This window comes from Coturnix japonica, chromosome 10 (assembly GCF_001577835.2).
Source record: "Coturnix japonica isolate 7356 chromosome 10, Coturnix japonica 2.1, whole genome shotgun sequence".
In the NCBI taxonomy this organism is placed as follows: domain Eukaryota; kingdom Metazoa; phylum Chordata; class Aves; order Galliformes; family Phasianidae; genus Coturnix; species Coturnix japonica.
In genome coordinates this window covers 6,100,062-6,112,335 of record NC_029525.1, presented here as the reverse complement: position 1 = coordinate 6,112,335, position 12,274 = coordinate 6,100,062, and the positions used below count along the sequence as shown (strand labels likewise).

The window sequence follows — 12,274 nt, the reverse complement described above, 5'->3', positions numbered from 1 at the left end:
ACACAATGACACATGATCACTAAATGGTGAAAAGCACCACCAAGACTTAAACCTGAGAAATTTTTCACCCCAGCACTGCAAATTCTACTGGCACGTAAAGGTATGAAAAACAGTATTAATTACTGTGAACGGATGTCACCCAACGCCCAGCTTTCTGTAAGGGGTATGCACCAATAACTGGCCATTTGTTAAAGGTTAATTTCATGCAACCTTTGGCAGCTTTCTGGTATAAGATATGTCACCAATTCAATCCATTAAGTAATAACTGAATTCTCCTGGGACCCAGCTGAAGTCAAATGTTGTTATTCCAGGTTCACTGCTCTTAGTCTCCCCGAAGACCATTTAGGCAAACAGCTGGAAGAGCTGACTACAAAGGTTCCCAAGTCACGGGGAACCACTCCAGGAAAGCAGGTAGAGGCTTCTATCCAGGAAATAAGTTATCAAGGATTTGTTCTAATGCTCCCTCAAGGAGAGAAATGAAATGAGACAGAGAACAAGAGCATGAACACATTTGTATTTCAGCTACAAGAACCCAAACAGAAAGCAGCTGTCCCAGCTGGTGGGAGGAAGAGCTGAGCTCATCAGTTGCTGGACACGTCCTGCACTTGCTCCTGGTTGTAATCTAAATAGCAGGGACTTCCTTCTCTCTGTGCTGAAGTGCTTTACTAAGACACAACATGTGAAAAATGAATAGAAACAATAGCCAGAGGCAACAAACCTGATCTTCCAGTGTTGTTCCCACATCATAGCAATGGAAATCCTCCTCCTAACAGGAAAGTACTGAAGGGAGCAATGCCACGAGCTTCATCATCAGTCTGAATGCACATCTATCAGCAAGGAGGGCACTGCCTGCCAGACAGCACTCAAGGGAGTAACAAGAGAGCAACTGATAGATCCACTGCTCCAAGTCACACCAAAGGAGAGCAAAGCACATGAAGAAAGGAGTCATTTTAAGCACATACACAGGTGACTACATGAACAACTGCATAATTAATACCACATATAAAAGTACACACACAGCCAACATGTAAACACTGACTGTACTTCCATTTCCTAGGAATCATACGTCAAAAATAAGAGGGTTTCCTTTTTTTTTTTTCCCCCTCTGGAGTGGGAGGGACTGAACACTTCATAATACATCCTTCTTTCAAAAAAATTAATGGAACAAGAGTATGAAATATCAATTACTTCATTTTAGAACTATCCAGAGAGGGTGCAAATGTAGAGTCTTGCACCTGGGGAGGAATTCCCACATGAATCATTGCAGGTTAGGAGATGACCTGTAGGAGAGGAGCTCTGCAGAGAAGGACCTGGGGGTCCTGGTCAATAACAGGCTGGCCATGAGCCAGCACTGTGCACCTGGGGCCAATGGGATCTTGGGGTGCATTACAACTGGGGTGATCTTCCCCTCTACTCTGCCCCAATGAGGCTGCATTTGGAATGCTGCATTCTAAGTTCTCCAGTCCAAAAAAGACAGAGATCTCCTAGAAGGAGTACAGCGGAGGGACACAAAGATGATAAAGGGCATGGAGCATCTCCTGCATAAGGAAAGGCTGAGTAACCTGGGCCTGTTATACCTGAAGAAAGAGGCTGAAGGTGATCTGATTAATGTCTGTAAATATCTAAAGGCAGGAGGTAAATGGATGAGGTATCTTCTCAATGGTGCACAGTGATAAGACAAGCAGCAATGGCCTAAAACTTTAATGTATAAAGTTCCATACAAACACGTTTAAATACTTCATGGTAAGGGTAACAGATTACTGAAACAGGATACCCAGAGAGTGTCCTCCTATGGAGATATTCAAGACCCAACTGGACACCTACGTGTGCGACCTATTGTAGAGTACCTGCTTTAGCAGGGGTTTGGACTTGATCTCTTGAGGTCCCTTCCAACCCCTGCAATTCTGTGATTCTGTGCAAAATATACAGTGGTTCATTGTGCAGGTGTATGTACAGGTTAAGTGCTCTGTTTGGATAGAAGAGGACTAGTGGAAAAGTAGGCTCCACTGGATACTGTTTTGTCTCTAACTCTTGGGGGTGTCCAACCTGTTACACTAATTTGTCTGAGGCCAGGGAAGTTTTCAAAACATCAAACTGAAAACCATTTCCTTTGAGCTGACCCACTTCTACAGTAAGAGAAATAGAAACAGAAGCTGCAACCTGCTGCAGGGAACCTGCTTTAGCAGGGGGTTGGACTTGGTGATCCTCAAAGGTCCCTTCCAATCCCTATGGTTCACTGATTCTCAGATCAAAAGCAGAGCCTAGGAGCAAGAGACAGGTGAGAGAGAGGAAAAAAGTCTTTTCTTGGCAACAAAGCTGATTCAGTAGTGTCTGATTTGGATGTTTTCAAAATAGAATCACTTATACAAAACTTGGATCATCTCTCTTCCAAGTAAAATAATTTGTGTTTGCTTTGAGCATCAGTCATTTAGACTAGTAAGATACTCAGAAGTTGTGGTATTTCTCCTCTGGCTGTACAAATCTCAATCAGTGTAAAATCCCAACTCTGCTCTAATACAGCAACATTTGTGCTTCACGCTAAGCCAACATATTCTCTCTCAAATTCACCACAAAACACATCAGTCTTGAAAAATCATAGAATGACTTGGGCTAGAAGGGAAGGTCACTCAGTCCCAACCCCCAGCTGTGGGCTGGCTGTCACCCACCAGCTCAGCTGCCCAAGGCCCCATCCAACCTGGCCATGGGCACCACCAGGGATGGGACATCCACTCTGGGCAGCTGTGCCACGGCCTCACCACCCTCTGAGTAAATAACTAACATCTAACCCAAATCTTCCCAATTTTAGATTAAAAAAAACTCTTCTAGAAGTCTGACTGGTTTAACAAGGGATCCTGCCACTGACACTGACCCACTGTCTCACATAGTCATGGTTACACTCCTACAAACTTAAACTCCCCCATCTGTGATGAAGCCTTCTTACTACTTTTACAGTGAGACTGAATCAATTAATGCTTTCTAAAAGCGTTGACGGAAAGAGATGAATATTAATACTTGCAATTACATGATGTTAGCTAAAAATGTCTTCACTAACAAAGAGATTTTAGAACTGCTCTCCAAGGGTCAGACCACCAAGGCTCCGCTATCATCAATACATTTAGCGTTAGTTTCGTAACACAATCTCAGAGGAAAAGTGAAAAAGCAGAGCTTGATTCTCACCTCTTAGGACAACAGCAACCCACAGACATCACAAAAGACAGAAGAAGCCATTAAGTAGCTGTGGTAAAGAAAGCGTGGTAAAGATTAAAAGAGGGAGACCAACAAAACATCAGCACTGATGGAAAACGGGTGAAAGCTTGGCCAGATGTCCTGGAAAAAAAACGGTACGTGTTTCTAAGGGTCTGTGCAGACCATCCCGGTACAACTGGTTACTGCTGCAACCATATGTCACAAGTGAAGGAACTGGAGAAAATAAAATAAACCTCTTGATTTGGAAAGGCAGGTGGTAATTTCCTGATAGCTTCTTAACTACCCAAAAATAAACTCAAACCATTTCTGTTACAACTGAACAGACGCATGAGGAAACGTAAAATGTGCATGTTAGGGTGCACTGGTAAGGTCTGAAAACAACCAGCAGAATGAGGACAATGCTTTTATTATGCCTGGATGCAAAGAACATTTAAAATAAACTTTAGCAAAGTTCTGAGTAACTAAATGAAACGGTTCTTAAAAAAATAATTCTATGCATCCAACTGTCAGTTACATAAATGCCTCCTCATATCACTTTGACAGTGTAAAGACGTATTAAAGCCAGTTTAAATCTAATTTCTATTTTAAGGACTTTTAGCACTAGTGGAATGGTAAATGAGAATGAGGTGCAATGTCATGGGAAGTGCTTCAGTGATTGGGCTTGATCACAATTTTCTTCTAGGTCATCTTATAATTAGGAAATAAAACACAAGTGTCAATAAATGAGTGTAAGAAACCTAAGTGTGAAAACGGGTGATCTGACCTATATCACAGTGAGGAAAAAAATAGCATTTTTTGAACATAAGGGGATGAGAATTATTAGAGGCGTACCATGATTTTGAGCTATGAACTATGTAAAAAGTACAAGTTGGGCTGTGGGGAGGGGCAAGTAGCTCCGTGTGCAAGGATTTCCATAGACAGCCTACGGAGAGAAACATTTGGGAGCCAGAGGTATAACGCATCTCCATGGATGTAGAGGCAGGGTAGGCTATGAAGCGCAATAGCAGGAGCAAATACTGATTTCTGGATCCAAGCAGTTGGAAGACCATGAAGCTTGAAAAAATACTGAAAGCTTATAGAAGATGAGTGCAATAGCAACTACGTATTAGATCAGTGAGAGATGCACTGAAATACTGTCTAAAGAACACACAGTTCTCTGTATCCTAATAAACAACATCTGACATTCCTGTCAAGGTCTAAAAATTGTGTCTGAATCCCTGAGAAATGGTTACCACATAAATAATTTTGGCTTTATTGCAGGAGAAAAGCACATGAAGAACCTGTACAGTCTGGGATACGGAACTTAAAGAAAGGAGCTGGTTTTCAAAAAAGGAAGAAACTCAGGAACTCGCTGCTTGAAGGTAGGAAATTAAAATCCAGGGAATCAGCATGGAGGCTTAAGAATGTAAAGGAGTCAAAGTTCTGCATTCCCAAGACTAAAAATGGGAAGCAGAAGCAGGAAAATGAGGTGGCTAAGGAGAAAAATAGCAGAGAAAAAGCAGGTCAAAGTACAGGAAGAAAGTGCTAACACTAAAAGGCTGTGACACAAAATGAACATTAAATCTCAGTAAATATTGTCAAGAAGAATATACCAAGAAAGAAAAAGCCAAGAGAAGTCTAATAAGAAAACCTAAATATAGGCTGTGGCAGAGCCACCAGACTCCCCAAACAACCTGGCTAGAAAATGTACAAAGAAGAATACCAGAAGTATTCCCTAGAAATGGCTGCTGTACTGGGATGTCTTAATATGGCAGTATCAAAGTGGATGATGAGTCTGGCCAATGCACATTGTGGGGCAGAGGAAGATGAGCAGAACCAGAGCTTGCATACAGATGACTGATATAATGCTTGTTCTCGGGGACGTGTCTTCACCAAAACTCCAACACCAGCAGTACACCAAAGATCATTTAAAGATCATGCTTTGCAGTGCTTCAGTCCCACGTATACTGCAAATAGCTGAAATTCAGTTCCTGAGAGAAGTCCCAAATGCAAATGTCTTCCAAGTTAGAAAGCTGATGCATCAAGAATTACATAAAAGCCACTACCAGGGTGATAGCGATGAAGATGGTGATGTACTAAGTGGTGTTTCTCCCACCGAAGCTTGACAGAGCAATGCCACAGCCCAGCCTGAAAGGACATTCTAAATGGAGATTATACTTCAGACAAAATGTAAACGTGATGCCCTGACCAGCTCTACTCACTCCAGGCCAAAGTAAGACCTGCTGACCCGTTCACAAAAGGATATATGACAGTCCTGCATTTACCCGAAGTACATGGAAACAGTTCTGCTTTGGAAATAAATGAGTTTTACTTCAGAGTGAAGCCTTTGTGCAAATGTGTTTAAATTTCCATAAAGGCACTTTCTGATAACTAGAGTCAAAATGGAGGGGTTTTGTGTAACCACTGGTAGGTGACCAAAGCACAGTATGTGAACAGCATCTTCCTAGCATGCTACTTCCACCAGACACTGCAGTCTGTTCTCCATGCACCTCCTCCCATGCCTCTGCAACTTTCCAAATGGATTCGTATGACTTTTAAATTGGGGCATATTGAACATCCATGTGGATACTAGCAAAGCATATCCTTTCTGTAAGCACACCACCTGCTGTTAGCCTCTACACAGCTGTCCCACTGGCTTCAGTTTAGGTTCTGAATACAATTCAAGGTCTCGATTACCCATGAATCCCTCCCAGATTAAGGTCCATATACTTGAGTGGTCAGCTCTGTCCCTGTGTTTTAACCTCCAGATGAGGTCAACTGAGATTGAAGTGACCTTAAACATTTTCATGTGGGTCACAGAATTCGGTTCTCTGTTCTGAAATATTTTCCCACTTCCTTCCAACAAAGCTGGAATGTATTACATTTCAAGTCATAAGGTAGAAATCCAATTCACTAAGCTATCTGAGAAATGGACTGACTTCAAGTAAACAAGAATACAGAACTTTTTTCTTTTGTCATTTGGAGACTCTCACCAATGCCACTGCAGCAACTCTTTGATGAGGCTTCACATATCATACTTTTAATAATGAAGTACTCCTATATTTACAGCTTAAGTACACTGTATAACTTGAAATTGATGTGTCCCACTCACATCAAAAAAGCAGATTGCTATTAAAAGTAACAGAAAATATCTATCAGTAGAAACATGGCTTTAGACCAATTCTGAAACACTGAAACTGTGCTTTGGGAAAGAAAAATAATAAAAAAGTAGGCATATACAGTCCAAACGGGAATTCATCTGTTCATCTGAATAATCATATAAGTCATGAAAGATTGGCTCCTTAGACGGCAACCATGTATTAAACTTCATCATCCTCCTCATATATCTATTTATCATAGTAAGGCTGCACATAGCTCTTTGTGCTCCTGTCTGTGTCCGAGTAGTGATGCCAGCACATGTCTTAGGATTCCTCAGCAGAATCCAAAAACACTCTGCATGAATTGGCAACTTCTTATACCTTTTTTAAAGATCTTCACACATTTATATTTATATTGCTTTCTTAAAATGTTGCCTCTGTATAAAAGCATTTTATGTGTGTTTCTTTCAGCTGTACTAAAGCTGATGTTTTGGTGACTTGTTCCTACTCTTAAAAAAAAACCTCAACATAAAAAGCATGTTTTATGAATTGAGAGAATGAAACAATTTGCAAAAAAAAAAAAACCAAACAACAAACCAGCAACATGATACCAACATGATATCACTCAGGCAGTCTTAGGAAAAAATAGCTTCAGAACTGTAAAGGAAAAGTGATTTTATGTAGGATCTGACTTGGAATTTATGATATGGACCAGTGAACTCATCCTCTGCCATTTACCTCCATAAACTCGCAAGATTTCTTGGAAGATAGTTAGTCAAATGAGAAGCAGAGATGAATCAGTGGATATAATTTATTTAGGCTTTCAAAAGGCTTTTGATAAAGTCCTTACAAGAGGCTATTAAGGAAACTTGGTAACCATATGGTGAGAGGTAAAGTTCTGCCGTGGATTAAAAAGCGGTTAAGAGATAAGATAAAGACTGGAAATAAATGGATAATTCTCCCTGGAAAGAGGTTAATAGCAAGGTGCCCCTTCATTACCGTGACTAGCAATCAATATCATGGTTCACCTGCTTTAGCAGATCATTAATAGTAAGGTAACATACCTTGTGGATAAGAATACTCAGACTAAGCCAAGTACCAAGGAAAGCACAATTAGAACTGAAATGAAAAGCTGTTTGGACAGGTTAGGGATAGATGAAATTTGCCAGAAGTAACAAGTGTGGGACAAAGCCTGGTGGAAGGGATGGTTCAAATTACTTCTAAATGGTGATATGCCCCAATGAGTTGTAATGCCTGTGGAGAGTTTATCGAGGGCTACTGTTAACGTGCATAGAAAAGAAGGGAAATAGATACAGCAGTTGGAAGAGCACCGCAGTTTATGGTAATGAATATCTCCAAACTGGCAGAGCCTATTGTAGTCTGCAGAGAACAATTTTGCACTAACAAGGAGATAGGTGAGCTGAGAAGAGATGATCAAGAATTTCTTACTGCTGCTATGATTTAAATCAGAAAATGTGGGTACAATGAGAAAGATACTGAACATGGAAACTGAAGTTCTGTGGGAAACCTGTATGAAGGACAGAATGGAATGGAGAATTAACAAGCTTTGTTTGGTTAGAACAAAAGTATGTATTCAAGACACACTATCCCAACTCAACAGTCCAATCACCTACACATAGCCATAGATTTTTGATCAAATCCTTGCTGTTATCTGACATCACGAGCATTCTTGGAGCATCAACCTGAATACCGCTTTTCCTGCACAACTGCCCTGCCCACTGGGCAAAGTCAGTGTACCTCAGGACTAATACATACAACTGGATTATCCAACGGGAGAGAATGAGAGAGCCAGACAACATCGACAACTGAGATCTATCTGCTACGAGAAAGTAGGGATCTCAATTCAAGTTTCTGTTCTATTTGCTTCAAAGCAAAAATATGCATTTGGCTTTTTTTCAACTCAGGCAAGTGCTCTGATTGTTACTGACCTCCTGGCTTTTGTGTTCAAATACATACATACAACATTTGTACTGGAAATTCAAAATCGTAAACATTTGGGCAGAGATTAGAAAAACGCATTTCTTTCAGTGTGTAATCTGACATTATCTGCTGGACAAAGAGGGACAATTTCAGCAATACTGTCTTGTATATCTTGATGCATGCAACTGGCTCACATTTGCTTTGAAGATTCTGTCCCTCTCTAAAAATCCAGCACAGAGAGGCCACTGCTACAACAGTTACCTACCCAATGATACAGTAGTTATCTAGTCACTGCTTGTATCAGCACAATAGTTTCACATATATATATATATAGGCTCTTCAATTAACACAGTTATAACAGAGATAACAGAGTAAGCAATGACAGGAGATTGGACATATGCTAAGAATTCAGTTGTGTCTCAGTCTCTTATGAATGACCTGGGTAAATCTGGTTTGTGCAGACAACCTTAAAGGTTTGGGGAGGGAGTCCTGTGTTCAGCCTGTTAACTGGAAAAGTGCACTGTGGACTGATGGTTTGTACTACCAACCACAATGTATGCGCACACTGGAAGAGTCCAAGCTGCAGATTCAAACAAGTGTAATACAAAATATGGCATATACCCTAAAATATCATGTATACAGAGGGGCACGTACAGAACCAGCACAGGTGCTGAAATGCTCCACAAAGTGAAAGCAACGATGTTCCATTTGACTACTGCTCATGCAACCATCTCCCTAATTTTCTGTGTTGCATCTCTTGTAACCAGTAGTCATTGAGCTCACCAAAAAGGTCAGCTAGTTCCTTCAAGCATCGGTAACTGAAACTGACTTGAAAAATAAGCCATTCAAATAGTAAGCCAATACATGGACAAGAGGGAAAAGCATGAATTCACCACTTACCTGAGTTTTTGTTTGTTTGTCTTTGCCAAAGCTCACCTCCAGTTCAATAAATCTCAAAGACTCTGCATATTTTTCTAAATAAAAGAGTTGTCTTACCTCCTATTTTAATGGCAGTCTGGAATTTTATCTGAGAAACACATGCAGGAAATTTTGGTGAAAAAATATTCGTGATAATGCTCTGAAACGCTCATTCCTGGACAATGCCAAGAAAGCACAATAGGAATCAATATAAAGAAACTCAAACAAAACATGTCAAACCACAATGCTCAATGTATGACAATTTGAAATGTATCGGTTAGTCTACCCAGAAACAGTTGGCCCACACTTAATACAACCTGCTGTCTACAGTTGGTTTCAGTACTGGGTAGGTAAACAGCCTGCCTAGTTTATCTTTCCTGTGCTTAGAAACTGACCTGCTTTTATACAGCAATGCAGGAGTAGAGGCACATCCTTTTACACAGGTCAAAAAAGATGACCATCAATCAATTCAAAACCTACTATTACTAGAGAAACAGTTCAGTATATCTTCACCGCCACAGCGCTGTTTACTTCAACCCCTTATACCACCTCTTACAAACAGTTCCCAAAGACCACAATTTCTCCACTTTCCCTTGCACTAAAACTCTTCATCGCTTTCACGGACTTAAAGCAACAAGAAACAAAACGTCCAGCTGGATTAGTATCCTCAACATGATGCAAACTGAGAATGCCTGTTCACCAAGTTAGATGCAGCAATGATAGGGCTCGGAACAACAGAAAGACAGGGCTCTTACTTCCTTCTACCAGCTGCTGTCTTTTCAAGTCAATATGACCACCATGAAAATACTTTGTGAAGCAGATTTGATTTTACCATAACACAGGAAGGATAACCACATGCTGCAGAAACACCTTTTGTCCATCAAATGGAGAATTTAAGGGAAGAAATCACCTTAAAGGACTCAATCCATTGGACTGTTTCCATGTCAACCATCCCAAGCCCAGGAGAGAGAGGATGGAGTTTCCTAAGAACATGAAAGAGGAAGGCACAAGTATCTTGGTCTCCCTCTGATGCTATGAAGTTCTTGAAGTTATCAACCCTGAAATGCGCTTGCTATACACAATGTGCTAATAGCACATCTTCAGTGGATAACAGGCTAAGGCTTATCTCACACACCTGGTACTTCTGGAGGACTCCACTGCAGGAGAGTTTTTGGCACCAATTTGACACTAGCAGCAGTACAACATACTGCCAAGGGGAGGGCTAGATCTCCCTTGCAAACCTTCCTACCCTGTATTCCCTTATGCACAAAGCACAGCACTGCCACCAAGCTCCTGCCAGGTCTGAAGGGGCTGGATGTGCCACATGGCTGTGCAATAACCAAATTCCATGCAATTCTGGAAGATCCCCTGTTCTGTAAATGCAATTCCTCTGCAAATGTTAACGCTAAGATGTAAAGAATTAAAGAGTCTTCACAATGAGGAGATAGAGAATCTCGCACGTAGCAGCCTTAGAATTTGCTAACCACACAGAAAAACCCTTGTGAGTTCACCACTGATTTCCACATCTGGTCAGAATTTGACTTCTCCCACCAATTCATATTATGCACATCTGAAACACAATGTCTATCCCAGAGGCCGTACCAAGGCATCAAAAAGGTGGGCAAAGTACTTCTGATGGCTCTACTTTCAAAGGAGCACACTTCCAACACATAAGTCACAACAGAGTGCTGCTCGTATCACACAGCAAGAAGCATCAGGTCATTTCTAGCACTAACTGAGTACCTTTTTATTGAAAATCATGCTGCCTCAGTGCTCACTGTACATCAGGTGTGACAGATCAGTAGGACTTAACACAGTCTTCTGCTCATTTCAGAAAGCACGGAGGAATATTACACGACTTCCATTAATTCCACCAAACAACAAAAGACATGGGAACTGCAAGTGCACAGGCAGTATTTATTTACCTATGTCCCTCAAACAAGTTTTCCTAGTATTTCTAAGGATATCGTAATATCTTAAAGATTAAGGAAAGGTAAATGTATATTTTTTCCACTACACATTAGAAATCTTAGCAAATCTAATTTAAGGATTCCTGGGACTTTAATATGTTCCATCCTAACAAAGCTGTCTAAATTATTTTCCCATTTCAGAATTCTATAAGTGGAATTGAATTGACACAATATATTTTAAAGTCACTTACATTAACAGTTCACAGGTGCCCTTTTCTTAAAGAATTAACACTCGATTGGTTAAGATTTTACATTCAGAGACAGAAGTAATGAAGAGTTCAAGAGTTCTGGGTCCTGAATGTGTATTTCAAATTCTCAGCTAAAAAAGCAGGAGAAACTGCTCAGAATGCTTAACAGATGCCTGGCTTTAAAAGGTTTGAGGTTCTTGTTCTTTATTCTACAGTTATTTATTGTTTATGGAAGTTGTTGGGCATTTAAGACATGAAGCGACCACTCCCCCACACCAAAGAATCGAGTTACAATCCATTATTTCATTTTTGATTGTTTTTCTTTGTAATAGGTGGGAAAGAGGATCCTGGATAAAAGCCCTGCCCAAGACACAACTCCAAACCGAAGACTCCAATTATCTATAAATCACTTATATTTCCTGCAGAGTAAAAGGAGGGAGGAAAGAGACAGAAAAGCAGAGACAGAGGACACACCAAGTGAAACATTCAGTGCTTGTTCTAAACCCCATTTCTCTCACAAGCAGTCAGGAGTTACCTGATATCTCAAATCCCAGCCCAGAAGAAATGGGTTGCTGCTGGTTTGGGTTTAATATTGAAAACGAGTAACATTCTTTGACTTGTCACAGTAGCATAAAATGTGAAGCGCCCTACACATTTCTGAGATGGCACGATAAACTTCAATCACAGGCTGCTATCCAGCCTCAATCCTCACAAAGTGCACTGTTAATGACTGCTCTATTTTTAAAGGATTTTTGGTAGCAATTTACAGGCTTTAAAAAGGAGAAGTGCAAACACACATCCTGTGCAAACTAATGGTGATGCTGATCGCAAATACTAACAACTTCTGGTGTCTATTTTATACTGAAACAAGCAACAAGGAAAAATCATGCCAAGCACTTTGCAAAGTATCACCGCGCCGAAGTGTAACACCACACAACATCACATAACCACACTCCTTATTTAATTAAACCAT

At 40.6% G+C, this 12,274-nt stretch overlaps 1 protein-coding gene across 2 annotated transcripts in view; it reads right to left on the bottom strand.

The window, feature by feature from the left end:
- The window catches only part of ALDH1A2 (aldehyde dehydrogenase 1 family member A2), a 61,012-nt gene that overhangs the window by 39,473 nt on the left and 9,265 nt on the right, over positions 1-12,274 (bottom strand). The window lies entirely within an intron of this gene.